This window comes from Abrus precatorius, unplaced genomic scaffold (assembly GCF_003935025.1).
Source record: "Abrus precatorius isolate BTA unplaced genomic scaffold, Abrus_2018 Scaffold7, whole genome shotgun sequence".
Taxonomy (NCBI): Eukaryota; Viridiplantae; Streptophyta; class Magnoliopsida; order Fabales; family Fabaceae; genus Abrus; species Abrus precatorius.
In genome coordinates, this window is record NW_020874417.1 from 11,163,997 (window position 1) to 11,184,847 (window position 20,851).

Consider the following 20,851-nt stretch of genomic DNA (forward strand, 5'->3'; position numbering starts at 1 on the left):
AACATCAAATCTTAGTACAATTCTTCTAGCATCAAATCTCATTCTAACAAAAATAAAAAATAAAATTTCCAAATTGATTTGTTCACTCCAAAAGTCTTGAATTCATCATATATTGTCCAAACAAACTACTAATATGCTAACCAAGTTTTCCTTCTCACATCACTTTTCAAAATTGTAAATACAATTATACAAACTTAGAATGCACAATCTACATTCATAAGTTTGTGAGATTAGGAGATGCAAAGGATAGCTAAATTCTATAAAATAAACTCTGATATATTATAATTAGTTTCAGTTATTAATTATTCACATACATTTTAAAGTATATATATATAAATAACATTTTAATAGACAACTTTTTTTTATCTTCAATTTTATTTAATGTTTTTAGCAAGATTTTTAAAAACATCTCAAATTAAATAATAAAGATAAATGCATATGTGGTGAATGTTTAAAAAATATCATAACATTTCTCAAATTATTAAAATATTTTATATGTAAAAGAAATATTTATAAAATTTATTATCTATTATTTAATTTTATAATTTCTTAAATATTTAATTATGTTGATTTATTTTACTCAATAAAAATATTGATTTAAATAACAAATAAAATATTAAAATTTGAATTTAAAAAGTTAATTAAAATAAATTCTGAATTTTACTAAGATATTCTGTATTAATATTTAAAAGTCATTATTCCTAAGATATTACTGAAAAATATTAATCGGTAAAAAAAATTGCGAAATAAAATCAGAGTTACCTATACTATATATAAAAAGATTAGTCCAAGTAATTTTGCCACGTGGATTCCGAATTTTTGTCACGTAAATTCTGATTTTGCAATTTTCCGATAGTTGAGATAATTTTTAACTATGTTGTTAATATTTTTGTATAAAACTTTTAAGGTCATTATGTATTCTACTTATTAGTTATTATTTTTAAGTATTTATTAAATTTTATCTCTTCTTTTATCATATTACCCATTAAAATACTATTTTAGTAACAGTAAATTATATTTAAATAATTTAAGAATTAACCATCTTTTTACCTTAAACTAAAATAAACATCAGCCACGTAAGAAAATATTAAATAAAAATTTAAGGGAAATACATTATTAAATACTTTTAAAATTATTTTAATAAAAATTTATTATTTTTTTATACAAATTAATATGTAATTAATAGTTACAGGTTTTGGAAATAAAAGATCCATCTATTTAAATGTTAGAAAAATAATTTTTGTCATAGCATATATATTTTGAGAGATAAGCAAAATATACGACAGGAAAAAATAAAAATAAAATTAAGTGAATAATATGATAGGAAAATAATTTTAAAAATAATTTTTAAAAGATGATAAAAATAATAAATAAAATTTATGATAATAATAAATATAGGAATAAATATTATTTTTTTATACAGTAAGTATATATTATCTGATGAGAGTACTTTTAAATTTTTTAAATAGAACTCTTAGGAGTTATTTCACTTTCACTTTATAATAAGTAGTTTTTTTCAATTTTTAAGTACTTATTTTTAATTTGATATTAATTTAAAATTTATTTTTCAATTTAAATTTTTCTTTATTTTATGTTAACATTAGTAATTATAATATTTTAAAATTTATTAAATTCTAAAATAGTCATATTATTTATAATTATTTATTAAGAAATTATTTCAATTTAATTATACATATTCGTCATAAAAGATCACTAATATAATAAAAAAAATGTGTGTCAAATGACTAAATCACAATTCAATTGAAAATAAATTCATAGTTGGTTAGAAAACTTCTTTTTACAAATAATATATTTCTTTTGAAATAGTATACTAATTAACAAAGAAAAATATTAACAATACACTTAGTTATTAGTTAAAATTAATTAAAAATTATATAAAATTTATTTTAATTTAATAATTATCTTTCCTATTTTAATAATTTCCTTATATTTTTGTATTTTTAATAAATTTTAACCAGTAACTTAAAATTTAATTAAAAAATATAATAAAAAATATTTTTCTTTCACTCTTCTTTTATAAAAGATTGAATATTAATAATTTCATAAAAGATGTTATAAAATATGATAGGGACCGTTTATTTGTATATAATGTATAGATTGAAAAATGTTAAAAATATTTATTATATAAAAATATAAAATAATCCATTTAGGAATTTCTTATGTAATTAAAATCATATTTATTATTTTGAAGTCCATATAACATAATATAAAACTTCGTCGATTAAATATTTGTTTTCAAAGGATACTTTAAATTTTGTATACACATATACACCGGCTGATTCCCCGAGAAGACAGTAAATAAAGCATTTGTTTTATTTAGTTTTTTATTTCGTAATCGAAAATTCAGATAGTTGCAAACTTGCAATTCATCTAATTAATTAGCATTATAAAAAAATTTACGATTAATTTTAAACAAACTAAAAGTTAAATACTTTATTTAAAATCCATATTCATTGTATTAAAAAATTATATTTTAAAAATTAAAATCAATTATAAGAATTGATATTATCGGGATTATAAAAAAACTTCACTTCTTTTCAATTTAAAAATGGACCCCCAACTTATTAAAATAATCACACGACAAAATAATTACAGACATCGATTAATTTGAAAAAAATTACTTTGATATAAAATTATTAAAAATACTATATTAATTATTAAATTATATTCATTCAATGTTAAATAATCATCAATTTGATTCATTTAATTTTTAAGTTTCAATTTAAATATTTATAATTAGTAAATTTTTCTAACAGTATAATATTCATTACATCTTCACATTTTAAAATTAATAAATATTTTTTCAAAAAAATTATATTTTTATTTGCTTATCCTCAATCTAATAACTGTTACCGAGTTTAAATTGGATTAGTGTAAATGCAAAGCTTTTATTACACACGGCCAATTGAAACAAAAGTGGCACATCATTCGAACAAATTTTATGTGGAACTATAATGAGTTCCTTAAGTTAAATTGTTTATAGGTATCATCATGACATATCAATTTTTTATTTCATTTTATTAATCTTAATCTTTAACTTTGAATTTAAATATTAAAATAATATGTTTTTATAAAAAATATTTATTATATTAAAAGTGTAATAAATATTGTTTTTAATAAAATTGCTTACTACTGTTAACTGTTTAAATTCAGCTTTTAAAGGTGAGATTAATAAAAAAAAAACTTGTTTGAGCCCAAATAATAAATGTCATTAAAATATTGATTAAAAATTTAATAAATATTTTTATTAATTCTTTTTTATAAAAAGTATGGTTATTAGTAACATATTTAACAATTTTCTTCTCTAGTGATACAACTTTTAGAATGTTCACTAAATGAACCTACCAACTATTTCATCTATCTTTATTTCTCATTAATAATTTACTTATATTTATTTTGAAACTACAAAATATAATATGATTTAAATTGACCATTTTTTTTACTAATTTTATGTTAAAATATTTTCTAAAAAATAAAATTAAAAATATTTATTAATTTTAACAAATATAATGCATATAACAAATATAAATGGACCGGAGATGCTCAGACCTCATTGAATATAACAAATATTGAGTTAACTAAAAACATGAAAAAAAAAATAATACATATGATTTTTTAAACTAGACCGATCATTGAACTAGACAAATTACTAATTTAAAGTTTAATAATTTAATCACAATTGAAATAATAATAATAATTAAATATTTTTAAAAAGTATATAATATAGAAAAATATGGAAAAAGAAAACACAATATCGATAATTTCACATCATTAAATACAAAAAAATAATCGATTCTGATCACTATATATGATGATATAAACATGAAGAGCAAGTAATAAGTAACCACGAAAATCTTAAGATATCCAAAGTCTTAAGATATTATTAAGAAATTCAAAGTATTTTTTTATTGAAAATTATATTAAACTGCATTAATAATGATAGAAAAAAAATACATTTATTATATTGTTTGACCATAAATTTTATTTTTAATTTTTTAAACTAGTTTCTTTAAAGCATTGGTTTAGGATTTGTTTAAAAGTATTCAGTAATTTAACCGAAGAAGGCAACCCTTTTCTCTACTTTTATCTCTACTTTTAAAATTGTTTACTGCATGTTCATTGACTACCAAATATTGAATAGAGCAAAGCAAAACGTATTTTCATTATATGTCAAATGTGTGAAATCTTGGAGAGAACTAATATGGATGAATGTATTTTTCAAAGTACTTCATTGGTCCTAAACCAGTCTTTTCTAGATAGATAACATTGAAATTGAAATGCTAGTGTATTAAGTTGTATCACTTAATTGGTAAGAAGTAGTAAGAGTATTGTTACGAAGTAATTGCGTCAATTATTACTACTTAAACCACTATAAGAAATCACATATACAGTGATTATAGTATTTGTCATTAAAAACTTTAAAAGTCATCGTTAAGATAAGTTTATGACGATATTTAAATTCATTATCTATCGTTACTGATAATTAAGTTACTGTTATATTTGTGACGATATTATGTAGTCACTAAAATAAAATATTTATTATAACGAAAATTAACGTCACTAATATATAGAAGTATTAATGACAAGATAATTTATCATTGATATGTATAACATTTGAGATAATTATTAGTCATTATTATTTTAAAAATAATAACTAATTTATTCATCACTATTATAAATTATTTTCAATAATATTTTTATAACAAAAAAGTTTTTAAAAATTAATATTTAATTAATAATTACTTTAAATTAATAATTCTTATATTATTACTCAAGTTTATATCACTAATGATTTTAATTATTATTTTTTAAAATTAATGTTGTTGTTATATCAAAGTGAATATTTTAACAATTATATTTTTAAATAAAATAAATATAAATTAAAATCATAAATGATAAATTACGAAGGCATATGCTGAATCATAAATTTAAATATAATAAATATCCAATAAAAGTTTACACATGAAAATTATATATTATTAATAAATTATTTATAATAAATATAATAAATTATTTATAATAAATATCCAATAAATTTTTAATATTATATATTATTAATAAATTATTTATAATTAATATTTTATTATTAATGACGACTTTTAATTAAGTTATTATTAATAATAATATTAGTGACGATATAAAAAAATTTATCACAAATAATTAATTATTAATGACAAATTTTATATTTGTTACTAAAATCTAGTCACTAAAAATCACATTTCTTGTAGTGAACTGTCTTAAGTTGGAGACATTTTGTACTAGGATAAAACAAATAGTAAAAATAGATACAGAAACTAATTAAAAGAATTAGTTCTTGTCTCTAGATACAATAATTAAACATTGAATTCAATGTTACATGTTCATTTACTTCATCTTCTTGATAGTTATACCTTTTCTTTCCAAATTAAGAATCTTGTGAATCTAATTCCTTTTATCTTTCTTAACTGGAACAAACTTACCATGAAGAAATGAGTTGCTTGACATATTAGGTTGATGGACTTTATCAAAATCAATACATACATTTTCTCGACTGTTTTAAGAAATTTTGTTAGAAGTAAAGCTGTTTTGAGGATATTTCAATATTTTTTATACTCTATAATATATTTGGCTTGTAAAAAACGTGGAAACATGCTAAACAAATTGACCATAAAAAGTAACTCAAAAAAATTTATCCAATCTTAAAAATAGAATCAACATTTTTCATTAGTAACTTTCATTAGAGACATTCAACAACTAAAAAGAAAACGGGAAACAAAACAAATGGATATATCTAAATACTTATTGTCAACTCCGAACATAACTATTTCTCTCAAGATTTCACCTTTTATACCATTCAGATCTCTTTTCACTATTCTTCATTTGAAAAGTTCATGTACAACTTCAGCCTCCCATCCTCACGAGAAGCATGGAAAAGACTTCCATTGGGAATTTTTACTTCCTCAACCACATAACTCTCACTTTCCTTATCATAAGTAAGATATTGATATGGTTTTCCAACTTTAACTTTTTTCAGGCATGAAATTGGTGGAGGGAAACGCTTCCTACCACTTAAGTGCTTCCTTTTGTTGTCTTCCATTTCCTTCTCAAGGTTTCTCTTAGGGTAGCTCTCATCTTCATTTGTGTTCTTGTATTCTACCTTTTCCTTTCCATTGTCTTTTTCAAGTCTTCCAGAGATATCATTCTCTGGAGGCACATGATTTGAAAGTGGTGAAGGTTGAGATAAGAAAGAGCCTTGAGATGACAACTCAACACTGCTTTTAACTGAAAGCTTTTCAAATTCTTGAGTAAGATCAAAATGATATGGTGATGTTGCTGAGGATAATGATGCTTTCAATGATTTTGAAACAGGCATGTTTTTTGAAGTTTTTAGTGGGCTAATGAGTTCCTTAAGGCCAGAGGAATTGCTTGAAGCCATTGAATTTCAATCAAGAAGAAAATTTTCAATTGGGAGTGAGTTTGAGGAAAGTGAAGCATGTGTATATATATATGGAAAGAACAATGTGCATATACAGGACAATAAGAAAGCATCTATGACCTACCAAATATGACTCCAAGGGTTAGTAAATGTAAGGCTCCTTTGAATGTAATAAGGTGCTGAGTTGTTTAAGTTATATCAAATACACAATTTTTAACGTTAATTTCAAACAGTTTTTTTTTTGTTTTTTTGCAAGTTAATTACTTATTGGTTGTCCATATAATAAAAAAAATTTATGACTTAATGTCAGTTTTCTAATATACTAAATTTTTTAATGTTATTAAATGAGCTTTTGAAAAATTAAAGAATAATAATAAATTAATTAGTGAATTAAATGAGACTAGATAAGTCATTGATTCAATCAATTAACATAATTCAAGAATTAAATTAAAAGACTTAATAATTCGTGGAAACTCTTGCAAGTTGAACACAAATTGTGAGAGATTAAAAGTTATTTTCCCTTCCTTTTGAATTACATATAAAAGTTAGTGTATAGGTTTGATGATTAACGAGAGGGACTACTTCTCTATTAACTAGTCCACTAAAGATTCAACAACTGAAAACTTGGGTTGGTCAAAAAATACTTTTGAAAGTCTCACACACCCTATGAGTGTTTCAGTTTCTCTTTGCATAAACGGATATAGGTACAATTGTAAATTTCGTCACTTTTTCTTTCAGAATTAAAAATTTCAGTATTTTATTATATTTAATTATTAAATATATTTATTAATCCTTCTTAGATATTTTTTAATTTTTGAATTATTTAAATGGTATACATATTTTAAATAAATAAAAGCAGTAGTATACGAATAACAATTAATAATATCATAAACTTCTATCTGCATAGATAAATAAAAATAAATTTAAATTGTCTCTAAATAGATAAATAAGAGCAAAACTTATGTATAATTTTTTTATTTGTCCCTGCATTATGTATCGACCTTTTTCTAACCACTGAAATGCCAATTTTTTTTTAACTAAACTAAATTAATTTTTATTCTTAGTGAATCATTCTCATACAGTCTGTTACATGTATATTCTAATCAAGTAAAGACACTTTCAATTACAAGCAACTTGTCACATTTTCCTCTTTGGTAATCCTAAAGACTAACTTAATATTAGGAGTTAGGACAAGGCATAAGAAGTCTCATACCACTTTATACCTTGTACTCCAAGGATCTAATGCGTCCCATAATACATTAGTTCACAAGGTAAATGTTAAATCCTTAACTAGTATCATACTAATTTGGTAAAATCTAACATCAAAGAATTATTCACCCATTAACTCTAATAACCCTAGTTAACCTATGAAATTTCATACGTGCATAAGAATCTCCTTGTGCAACCATGTTCTGACTGACAAACTGTGTTTTTTGTTGTAGCAATCTTGCTAACAGAATCTTCTTATAATCCTCAAGTATACCTGTGCTCACTTTTCAAATACTCATAAAAGCAGTTAGGACTTGAAAGGAAGGAAAGAAATAAATAGGAGAAAATATAAACTTATATAAAACATTGATTTTCAAAAATCAACTTAACCAATATAATATAAATAATTTCATTCATTCATAAGTATGCACCTCATATATTTCCAATTCAATGCCAGACCATGATACATGGGACTTATGCATATGCTGACTTTTGCTTTGGCCTAAAATCATTTGTTATGCTCATGCGACTCTTGGATCCATTCCTATAATAAGAAGTTATTACGAGTTTTACTAATCAACCTACATTTTGCATATATGGTGGGGACTCAAACTTCTACTGACTGATTTAGCTCAACCAATATGATAAACCTCAGGAGAAGGTCAAGATAAAGGACCATTGCATGGAGACTCCCAGCCAGAGTTCTAGGGCTTAGGACACTCATAGGGCTATTGGTAAGTCACCCAAGTCCATTAAATCCCCTAAACGTCAAGGTTCTCCCTATCTTTCACGAACAGCAGTTATAAAATAACCTCGTGACTTCCTTCATAGGGGAGAGGTATCCACACCCATTGTCATCTAAATAGTTCATTTCTCTTTGGAGCTCAATCTCTATATCACGCACACAGGCGCCAATTCAAATAAGAATTAATGTCCCATCTCGTTTCACATCATGCACTCAAGCGTTGGTTTAAATTTAGGATCAATATTCCATGTTTAACTATTCAGACAATTTCTCCAAGATATTGACATATACTTATACTAATACTTTCAAGCACATCCACCAAGGGTCCCCAGCTCACTAGCCTTGTCTTTTTCTTTAAATTCTCAATTTTATCCACCTAGTTAGTTTACTACTCATAATTGAAAATATGTTAGATTTTTGCAAACATTTTCTTTCCTTGATTCAATCGTTAAGATTCTATTACGAATTCTAGATTCAAGACAAGCAAGTGGCTAGACTCAATAGTGTGGTTATAGTTACATGTTAATTCTCTCTAAGCATTCTCATTAACGTATCTGTTAAACTTGTCCAATTTCTTGCTTGTTTTAACCAAAATTATAGATTAGGGTGATTAAACTTAACATGATTTAAAGTCATACGACTTGCCAAATTATTAGATTTTCTAAGCAACAGTCTGATTTAAGAGGTAATATCATTTTTTAAATTATCAAGAATCAAGTGCCTAATTGTTTCTATCTAGCATAGTTTGGTTTGATTTTCCTTGGTGATAGATTATACTTGTCAATTTATATATTAGTCATTCAAATAGTTTTGTTGTACTTACCACTATGCTATAAAGGACAACTTCCATTCTTTTTGGTGTTCAGCAAGTTTAGGAGTCAACCTTACTATAAAATTTTGCTTAACTTATAATTCAATCACACAATTTCATACATATATATGCACCACAATAACACAAGAAAACATATCAATCTCATTATCAAATACATGTCTATAAGCTCAAGAGAGTGAGAAATTCTCAAGAGCTTTCAACCACACACAACATTCAAAATTTCATCAAGTGTATTCTTATCCATGCTCTTAACTCCTAACTCGAGTCATATGAAAGTTTCTCCCCTCACCTTAGAGAGTAACTTAGCTTGGTGAGGAAAGACGCTCTATTTCCTGCCTTGTATGGATTGTAATTGCGTTTTTCTCAACGGGGTCAACAATCATCCTTTCCAAGCAGTTATTGCAATGGAGCCCATAACTTAGGCGTTTAGAATCTGAATGAAGTACATAGAATACTAATATGTTTCTCATTTAAGAGTATAGACACAAAGCTCATTAAAGGAGGTTTTGAACTGAGTCAAATAATTTTAGTTAGCTAAAAAAACAGCATCGGTACAACAGGGTGCTTAGTTCTAAACAACTATAATTTCAAGTTTCGGTACACTTACTACATGGAGGGTAATTGGGTGATATGATATCCAAATCGAGCTCAAAATAGTTCATTGAAAAGGTAAAACTGTCACGATTCAGAGAATGAGTTGCTGACTTATCCTCGTTCTTTGAGGAAAGCAAATGGAATCCAGTTCAAACTTGGGATAACTTGTTATAAAGCTTATATAACCTAGAATACAAGAACATGGTTAGGAAATGTTTTCCACATGTATATTTTTAAAGAAATTGAGAGAAAGTTGCTACAGCATGCAATTTCAGAAAAACGTTTTCTGCAAAATTTTGCATTGGGCAGCTTGGGAGTTTTGGACCAAAAGCAGGGAAAATAACCTCCAAATTGAGTTCTGTAAAAGGGATTTGAAAACTAACATCCAAAGGATTATGGAGATGTTCTTAAAATAATTTTTCATGCACGCAGGTGGTACAAAATAACGATTTTACAGAGATATATTTCTGTTGTCATGGATTATTTTGGCAGATTTGAGATACTTAGTTCATGCATGTCCTTGAAAGATCAAATGAACTTCAAATTGTGCACAAGATGGCTTTATGGAAAGGTTATGTGATAAGGAACACAAGTATGTGAATGCATGTCAATAAAATCATATGTAAGAGGTTCAAAAAGAAGACTTTTGCTGCTATTAGCAGAGAAAATGCAATTTTGACACAACTTCATTAAAAATTGCATATCTTATTGATTGGTAATCCAAATTAAGTCCAACTAATTTTGTTTAAAAGCTAAGACATTAAGGTTTATAAAAATATGCTCATTCAAATTTTTGGAAGTGCAGATTAGTTGCAGCACTCACATTAATGCAAAGTGTGTCTGCTCATTTTTGAAATGAGACCTCCACTTGTCCCGACATTTTGACTTAGCAAACGAGATCAAAAATGGGTTTAAGATAGCTTGTTGGAAAGATCTAATTACAAAGATTTCGTAAGTGTTTATGAATGTTCATAAAGTTGGATGAAGAGAGATTTAAAAATGTATTTTTTCATTGTTTTCATAATTTTTTTAGAATCGGATATAGCATGATAAAATTAGTTTTTCTGCTTGATCTTTGCTTCAAATCTTACTCCGAAAGTGCCTATAAAGGAATAAGGTTTAAAAACAAGGAGGTTTAACAAGTGAAATATGCAAAACAGATTGCAAGCAAGGTGAAAAATGCAGACTTTCTCTATGAAGCTTTGAACTTGGCATACGTCTCTCCATTTTGCGCATGTCTTGATTAATTGAAGTCTGATTGACGAGCTGAAAAGTGCATTGGAAAGCTAAGACAAAAAGGAACAAGATGAAAGAGTTACATGTCAGTTTCTCTATATGAAATTTTCCAAAAAATTTAAGAACAGTGGCTGTTGGACTAGTAGAATTCAATTTTGATTATACTTACGGGATAAAATGTTAGAGTGGTGAAATGGACTCCAAATCAAGCTTGAGATAGTGTGTCAGAAAGCTACCTTCATGTAGTTTATGAAAATCAAAATTTCAGAGGGAAGGAGATGTACAGAGGGCATGAAAATTGATTCTTTACACTATTTTTGCATAAAAACGTAAGAATGAAGGTACTCACGTACTCTAGGCGATTGAGGGGGCAAACAATGTTAGATTTAAGCTCACGATATGCTGTTGGAAAGGTATTTCTACAAGGAATACAAAAGGATATTTGAATGTCTGGTTTGGAGACCAGAGAAGCAAGAAAAGTGGCATCCTTTGCTGCTGAAACACAGAAATGCAGAGCAAAGAAAAGATCTCATTGTTTTCACCACAACTTGTGAATCTGATGTCCATTTTGAGTGAAACCACTTGCGTTTGAAAGATAATTCTTTGAACATCATAAAGGAATAATTACATACAAGGATAAGAGACCAAAAAAATGAAACTTAGTCTCTCTTATCGCTATAACAAAGAAAACGCAGAAACAAGGAGTGTTACTGTTTTCCTTGTAACTCAATGATCCGATGTTCATTTTGGGTGAAACAAGTTTGGTTGGAAAGATTTTTCACTGAAAAATCCAAATATGCATTGTTTAGGCTCAAAAACATACATTCAAATTGTGAAAACTGACTCACACAGTGGCTGGACGGAGAAAGCTCTAAAATTTTCCATGGAGAAGATGCAAAAACATCATCTCTTTACTTTAATAAGTGAAAACACTAAGAAATAAGAATGAAAGAGTGTTTTTACCTTGCTTGGGTGTTCAAAGAGCAAGGGTGAGTGGTGGAGAAGAAGAGAGAAACCGTGAGAAAGATATAAATTAGAAAAGAGAGTGAGAGAGACCTTTACGGGAGGGAGAAAGAATGAATTTTGGTTTTGCCAACCTTCTTCCTTCTTCAACACTTAGTTGCCACATTTCTTTCTTCTTTGACACTTGGCTTCGCGCATGCATGCCACCTTTCTTCCTTCTTCAACACTTGATGTTCAGAGGGCAAGTGTACCTATCAAGAAGTAATAAAAGGTTCTTAAATTAAGTTCCCGAAATATCGTCCCACAAGGATTGTTTTTCAACTACTAAGAATTTCCTAATTCAATTGTTTAAGCTTCAAAGATACAATGCACATCTTGGTTAAACTTATCAGAGAGGAACCTAGGGCGTATGAGTTTTCTCATTCAATCCTTTATGTTATTTTTCTATTTAACTCTAAATTTGATTTTCTTGTGATTACCAATCATTCATAAGAATACTATTAATACCCAATGGTCATGCAATATTAATATTCTTTTCTCTGAATTAACATCCCCAATGGTCATGCAAGACATCAATTTAAGAAAGCTTAAGAAACCTATGAACTTGTTAATTTAATAACAATTAGAAGAGAAAGTTTGGTTTGATCCACCTAATCCTTTGTCTCGTTTTACCCTATAGATATATTAATTAACCGAGGTACGGTCGCTTGACGATATAATTAATTAGGATTAAGAAAGAAACGCAATAGGATAAAATCTAATCACATAACGGAAATCAAATTAAGATTCAAACATCAAAATCTCATAAATTCATAAACAATAGTTCCCATAGCCCTAGCTATGAACTTAGTTACTCATGTAGAAAGAAAGGAACTAAAACATTCATGAATAAAGCCATAAAGAAAAGAAATAGAAAAACTAGAGTGTGATAAGTTCTCAGCCTTCAAGTACGGTCACTTGAAGCTCTTAGTCTCGCTAAGCATGTGCCAAGAATCCCGTGTAAGAGAGACGAGATGGAAGATGTATCCCAGAGCAAAAGCCAAGATAAAACGGTTTTCCAATGGTGCCTCAGGTCTTCCCTTTAATAAGATTTGAAAACTCTAAAAACTCTTCATAATTGGGTTTCCCGTAGATGAGCACGGTCATGCAAGGCCTTAAGCAAGATCGTGCATGGGCTTAAAGCACCTCGTGCTTGTTTAAAGGGGTTGGGCGTGCTGACTGTTGCAAAGCTCTAATCTTCTATCAATTTGGGCCTAAAATGCGCCCAAAATATACTTGCGACCTCTTTATACAAAACTGCATAATTAATAAATAAATTAGTGTAAAACCCAAATAAAATAAAGATCGAATATGAATATATGGGCTATAAAAGAGGGCCTAATTACATACTTATCACTTGACTTCACACATACATGTCATATTTCTTCCTTTTTCGTCACCCTTCAACACATGGCTGCCACATGGTGTCATGCATGCAAGGGCTTCTCCTTCTTTGACACATGGCTACCACATGGCGTCACACATGGAAGGTCTTGCCACTTTTTGCCACCTATATTATCGTTTCGCCACTTATCACCACCTATCTTATGGTTTCGCCACATATTTCATGCATGCATGATATTTTGAGGGTAGGCCATTTTGCGATTCATTCTATGAATTAAAATTCTGAAAAACCTTGTTGAAGTAAAATCTACCTTGTTGGGGTTTGAACTTAGAGACTTCCAACTCTAGACTAAGGACCAACCCTTCTACTATTGCACCACCTTTACTAGTGCATATAACATTTGCAACTCAAACATAATTATGGGATTTCTAAATAATTTAAAACATAGAGATCCATAATAAAAATCAAACACATACCGATAAATTATTTGAACGAAATAAGATATATACTTTTATCTCAAAACTTATTTAAATAAAATAAAAAAATTTCATAAAATACATTGAATTATCTTTAAGAAAAAAGAAAAAATCGTATTACACACGTGAACATGAAAGTGAGCAAAAATAAGATGTTACACATTAAGTTCAAATGTAATATCTTAAAGAAATAGACATTTGAAACCAACCATTTACTAATTATTTTTTCTTATGAATTAGAAAGAAAAAAAGAAAAAAGTAACGTGGGACAAGATTTAGAAATTTGTACTTAACGAATAGTTTAAAACAATCATGCTTTATATAAGGATCTTGTTTAGGACACTGCTAAAAGAATAAATAAATAGTAATTTTGATTAAAAATTATATTAGAATGTATTAAAAATTATGAGAGTAAGTACATTTTTACATATTTTAATAAAATATTTCTGCTAGTAACCTTAGGGATACTTGTTAACATTTTTCTTATTTTAATATTTTCATATTGCTTTTGTATTAAATTTACTCGCACACAATTAAATAAATTAAGCTTTAAAGTTAAATAATAATATACTAAAAACAAAATAAATTAAAAAGAAAATGCAATATTTAAAGTGGAACACCTTTAGGATAAATATTCCCAGATGTCAAATCTAATAATTTGAACAGAATGTAGATTTTATTTCATAGTATACATTCTATATTATCCCATATTTAAAAATAATGTACAGTTATAAAAGAAATAGATTAAGAAAGAAGAATTTTTTTTTTCTTTTAGATTTTTATTTTAGATATTTGCACCTAAGTTGCTTATAAATTATAAACATTCTCTTATTGGTGAGAGTTAGTTGAATTAGTGTATGTTTGATTTTTCTTAACACTTTGAGTTTAAACTTTATGAATAGAAAACAATTTTACTAGTTATGGATTTTATACGATAACTTGTCGTGAAGACTATGTGTAATTTAGAAAATAAAAAAAGGTTATAAATACTCACTTAATTAAATGAAGTAGTTCATAAAATAGTTTTTAAAAGTATTTTTTTAAATACTACCTTTATTCGAGACTGTTTATTGTCACACTAATTTAATTTATTTTTTAATAATATTCTTATTATTAACATTGTTGTAAAAAAAAGTATTTTAAATAAAGTCACTTAAAAAGAAGTGACAGTAGACGTAAGAATGTAACAATAAATACACTTCCTTTATTTCAATTTATCAATAGAAAAAGAGAAGAAATTATACTGACCAAAAAATTCAATTATTTTAATAGAATTAATTATTAAACTTACATATTTTTTTATTATTAAACTATTCAAACAGTATAAATATTTTAAATAAACAAAAGAATGTTATGAAATAATGTAATTAATATTATTTTGAACTTATATATAGACAAATAAATAAGAATAAGGGTAGTATTTATTAATAAATTAAAAAAGTTTGTGTACGTCATTTAACTTTGCAGATGTAAGGCACTAATTAATGCATTACTTAAATGTATTTAATATTAAATATTTATTCAAAATTCAGAAAAATTATATTTAATTTTATCAATTAGCATTATGAAAAGAAAGTTAACTTAGCTTCCTTTTAATTGAGAGATGCAAGACGACCCACCTAAAAGAAGTCTTACATATTTACACTTGAGAATGAAGGTAAAAAATATTTGCATTTACTGATATAATTCAATTATTATTTTATATAGCATTTAAATCGGTTTATGTATTAATGTAAAGAATTTATTACATTGTCCATCCATTAACATGAAGTGAAATATCATTATGGTAATTAAAGTTTATGCATTTTTTAAAATTGTTTTACAATTACTATTTATGAATTTGGTTAACTTTAATACTTAAAACTGAATTAAAGTATGCACACATATATATTAAAAAGCATATAAAATTATACTAAATATTTTATTTTAATAAAATATTACTATTATTAATTATTTAATTCAACACTAAATACTAAAATTAACATCTTTTATTATGATCAAATAAAAAATCATTAATTTGTAAAAGATAGAGGCTGGATAATAAAAAAATAATATTTATTTTATGTTTGATTTGAAAAACAGTGAAGAGACATAGTGAATAAAATGTGAAGCATATGACAAAAAGTTTTAATATTTGCTAGAGAATAAATTGTTGTCCCATTCGTAACACGACTTAATATTCCAAAATCCTAGTTAATTAGGCCAATACAATGGATTACAACGAGTAACCCAAATCAGGCTTGTACTCAAAGTAATCTCTGTTCGTCTAAAATTAATAATAATACTTGTACTGTATATTAACCTATAAATAACTAATAATTAATTATATATAACTTGATTATTATTTTAATTACTTACATTTAATTCTTTTAAATTTTAATTGATAATTAATAAAAAATATAATTAAAATGTGACATATTATAAATTTTTATAATTTAGCAAAAACATTCAAATAAAAATATCAAATGAAATATTTTATTTTATTTTATTATTTTACATACTTTGTTGAATTTTCTATAAAATAAGTAATGATGTATTACTTGATTATTATTTTTTTATTAATTATTAAATAAAATTTTAGTGTGAGAGATTTAATTTAAACAATTAAAAATATTAAAGAGACTAAATATAAATAATTAAAACTTAAAATATAAAATCATACATCAACTAAAATACGATAATTAAAAGTTCATTAAGCCTAAATAATAAAAGAAAAAAATATGATGTATCTCAACTTATACATTTATTATATTGTTCTTTTGGTATTGTTCCTTGTTATATATTAAAGATGGTTTTTTCATTTCCAATTGTTTCGCTAAATTACTATTCCTTCCCATTGCGATAACTAAAATAGATTATAATGTCCTTTGTCTTAGAATATTATACTTTTTTTCTTGATAAATTAATATATGTTACATTTTGTTATATTTTAATATAAATATACCTCTCTGAAATAGTTTTTTTATATACTTTTTTTCATCCAATTTAATCTAAATCTAACTCGAGTCGCGTAGTTAAATATGATAAGTAAGTATATCATTGGTGATTTTTTATACACACAAAGACTTAAACCTAAAATTTTGTTTAAATAATATTGAGTCATTTGCCACTCAAACTAATTAGTGTTAGTTTTGATATATTTTATATATGATCATACAGGAGACTTAGACATTCTATAACTTCTCAGAAATTTGACTACAACAACAAAATAAGCTTCGGAGGGTTTTAATTTGGACTATAGGTCAAATGGATAGATTAAATTAAATTGAACAATAGTAGATAAATAAATAAAAAAATTATTAATCTGATTATGATTTATTAAAGTATATTTTAAAATATTTAATCCATCATAATTTATTTACTAAAATAATTTCATAAAATAAAGTTACATTATAAAGTTTAGAACTCATCCATAAAGACTTTTTTTCATTTAATAGACTTTGTACTACTTAAACAATAAATTCCAAAATATGTTGGATGATTCACTGTTTATTATATGTAGGGGTGGCGATTCAATTCATTTATTCATTTAGTCAACTCATTTAATTATAAAAAAAATTAATGAATGTGTTATATAATACTTTAATTTAATTTTCTAAATAAATAAATTTCATAAAATTTGGAAATAATAAAAATTTGCATTTAAATAATTCCCAACACATGATTTCATCAAAGTATTTTAAAATAAAGGAAAAGATTACAAGTTTATATCAAATGACTACTATAGGACCAATTCAAATACATCATATTTTTAAAATAATATTCAAAGTCCTATAACAGTTTTATCTAACCCTTCACTGAGTCTGGTGCTGATTATCTTGTTCACCTGAAAAATAAATGTAAGGATGAGTACTTTACACTAACAAATATACACCAGTAGAAAGACTCACCGTACATGCTTCCACACATTTATGGCATAATTCAAATCATTCATCGGCAAACATAAAATATTAAATTCAATATTTCATTCTCATTCATACGCAGGTGTGCTCACTGCACCATCAAACAAACCTCACACACACACGTGTGCTCACTGCACGTAGATAAACTCATTGTGGCACTATAATCACATGTTTTTGATGCCCTCAACCTCAGGGATTTACTCAGTTTCAAATCATGGATGGTCGCCGAATAGCCAAAACCTTAGCCATTAAAACTCACCTCCAAAAGCCCCAAACGTGATTTTCAACCTTCAATCTAGCTTCCAAATGGCTTTGGAGGCAATTTAAACGGTGAAATATGATTTTAAGTCGAGAGAATCAAAGAGAGTTTGAAGAGATGAATGGAAAATGAATTTTTCAAATCCTAAACCCTTCAAATACCCCTCTGGTCACGATGCTCTCCCTACAACAAGTCATCTCTCACTGCAGCGAGACACCTCTCACTGCAGCGAGACCCCTTCTTCCTACAACAAAAATTTCAGACAATTCTGCACTCTGATTTTTGCAGAATCTCACTACAGTGAGACTGCAACCCAGAATGCACCCGTCTCTGTTGCCTTCTCAGTACAGCGAGAACGCAACAGTTGCACCTTCGCCCAGGACACTCTCGCTGCTACAGCGAGAATGCCTTTACAGTACACATTTAGCCTATTTTCAATCAGTCTAGCACATCCAATCTCAATGCACAATCAGTATCCACATATATCTACATCATCATATATATAAATCAAACACACAAACCCATGGTAATCCACATATACACTTATATTAATATATCAAAATATTACAAAATTTGGGGCGTTACATGTTAGGTTGAATGATAATTTGTTATTAGATGAATAATAAATTGTTTATAATATTTTCTAAACTACATTAGTAAAAAAAATGTTTTCTACAATATATTTTTATATCATTAATAATTAACTAATTTAATTAAAAAACTCAGTAACAATCTTGAAAACAACAAAAACTTTTAAGATCGATGGTCAAAATAATTGATGTAAAAAATATTTTATGCATTAGTTTCTAAATTAACTAACATAGAAAGAATTATTTTTTACATCAGTTATTTTAAGAATCAATATAAAATCAATTCAAAATAAAATATTTTAAAGGCGTGCGAGTGAAATAACATAAATTGGAGACAATAAGCATAAACTTTTACTTATATTATCAAATTACAATTAATATTATTGCTCACACACTTGATAAACATGAACTCTTATAAGGTATATCATTGATTTACTATGAACATGACATATTTTTCATGTACAGAAACTTAACAATGATTTATGACAAACATTACATATTGATGAACATTAATGACAAATGCTATATATTTTTTATTGACATACAACAAAAATTAAATCATAAATAAATATTGACAAACATTGAGGACTAGCATTAATACTATTAACAATAACAAACATTATCATCATTAAAAAATTATTTGTATTGTTATTAATGACTTTGAATATTTTTTAGATTAATGCTATGGACGAACTATAATTCTTTCTAAATCAGTTAAGTCTTAGCTTTTTATATCAATTGTATCTATATTGATTTTTTAATCAATATAAAATGTCATTTTTAATTGACTATATATATATATATTTTATATTAATGTTATCAGGTTGTGTAGTTCAAAATTTATTACTTAGGCATAAAGTTTTAAAAGGTAGATCCTAAACTCTATAGTATTTTGAATGTGTATAAATATTAAACTTTATTTTATATTTTTTTTTAAATATATAATATATTTTCAATAGATGGATTGAATGTTCTTCATAAAACATGGTTAATAGATGGGCAGATAAATTTTTATTAAATAAGTTATACATAAATTGAATTTTTTAAACTTATTTTTAAATCTCTTGGATAGAGCATATCATGTCTTGTTATGGTGCGAGTCATGCTTGTGACAAATATTGCACTTCAAAATTTGTTGAACAAAATGTATCATAACCTTCCCATGATGCAAATCATGGCCATGGCAAGCATCCAAAAATGTGATAATTGTCTAGTTTTCAGTGTCCAGTGATCTTAGGCTTGAATCATATACCTAGGTATAAAAGTAACACAAAAACACCTTTAAAGGCACCCCCGAAACTTAATAAGACCTTATTCTCACTCTCTAAAAACTAAAGTCCAAGGCCCTTTGAGTGACTAAATTAAAGAAGGAAATTCAACGTTTGTTAGGTTATAACAAGATTAATGTGGCTGGAGACAAAAGTTTCTTTTATCTTCTACCTTCTTGTCAAAGGTTATAACAACATTTCAGTGATGTTAATGCTTGGTTTAATGACTTATAATTTAAATATTACTGAGTGATTCTCTTTAATCTAGTTACTGGACTAGCCTAAAGGTGCTATACTAATTTAGCTTTTAACATTATTCGTTTTGTTAAAGGCAGTTTGGTTTTTGATTTGTTTTATGTCAAGTTTAATGTTTATGAATTGTTGGATCTCTTATTTTCATGATCTTAGATATCAAAGAAAGTAATAGAAGATGAACGTATTATTAAAATGACATAATTAGACTTAGAAATCAAATCACAATTGAAAATAGTTTTAAATCTCTTAAGGAATCTTGATATGTCAGAAGTTAACGGACTTATTTTAAACTCAATCATCATAAAATGTTTTAATCAAAATCATTATATTTTTAGAGGAAACAACCATTGCATTAGGATACTTGACTTGACCATAAAAAAATTAGTCCATCAAAAAGATGAAGTTCAGCAAAACCTTTCATGTTTAGTGTATTGAACTTAATTTTTAAAATTTCATAAATTTAAATTTTGAAAAAGAATTTATTAGTTTGATTTTCTTGGATTGGTTTTATAATTATATCTTTTGTTACATCTTTATTAATTCCTAAAATTTTTTATAGGATTGTGTTTAGATCATTGTAAATAATTGGTAATTGTTGTAAAGATGAACAAGTGCACTCATCAACAAATGATGATTAAATGGTGTATCTATCTATAACTTCAAGGATTGTCATATCAACCCTACATGATAATTCTTAAGATT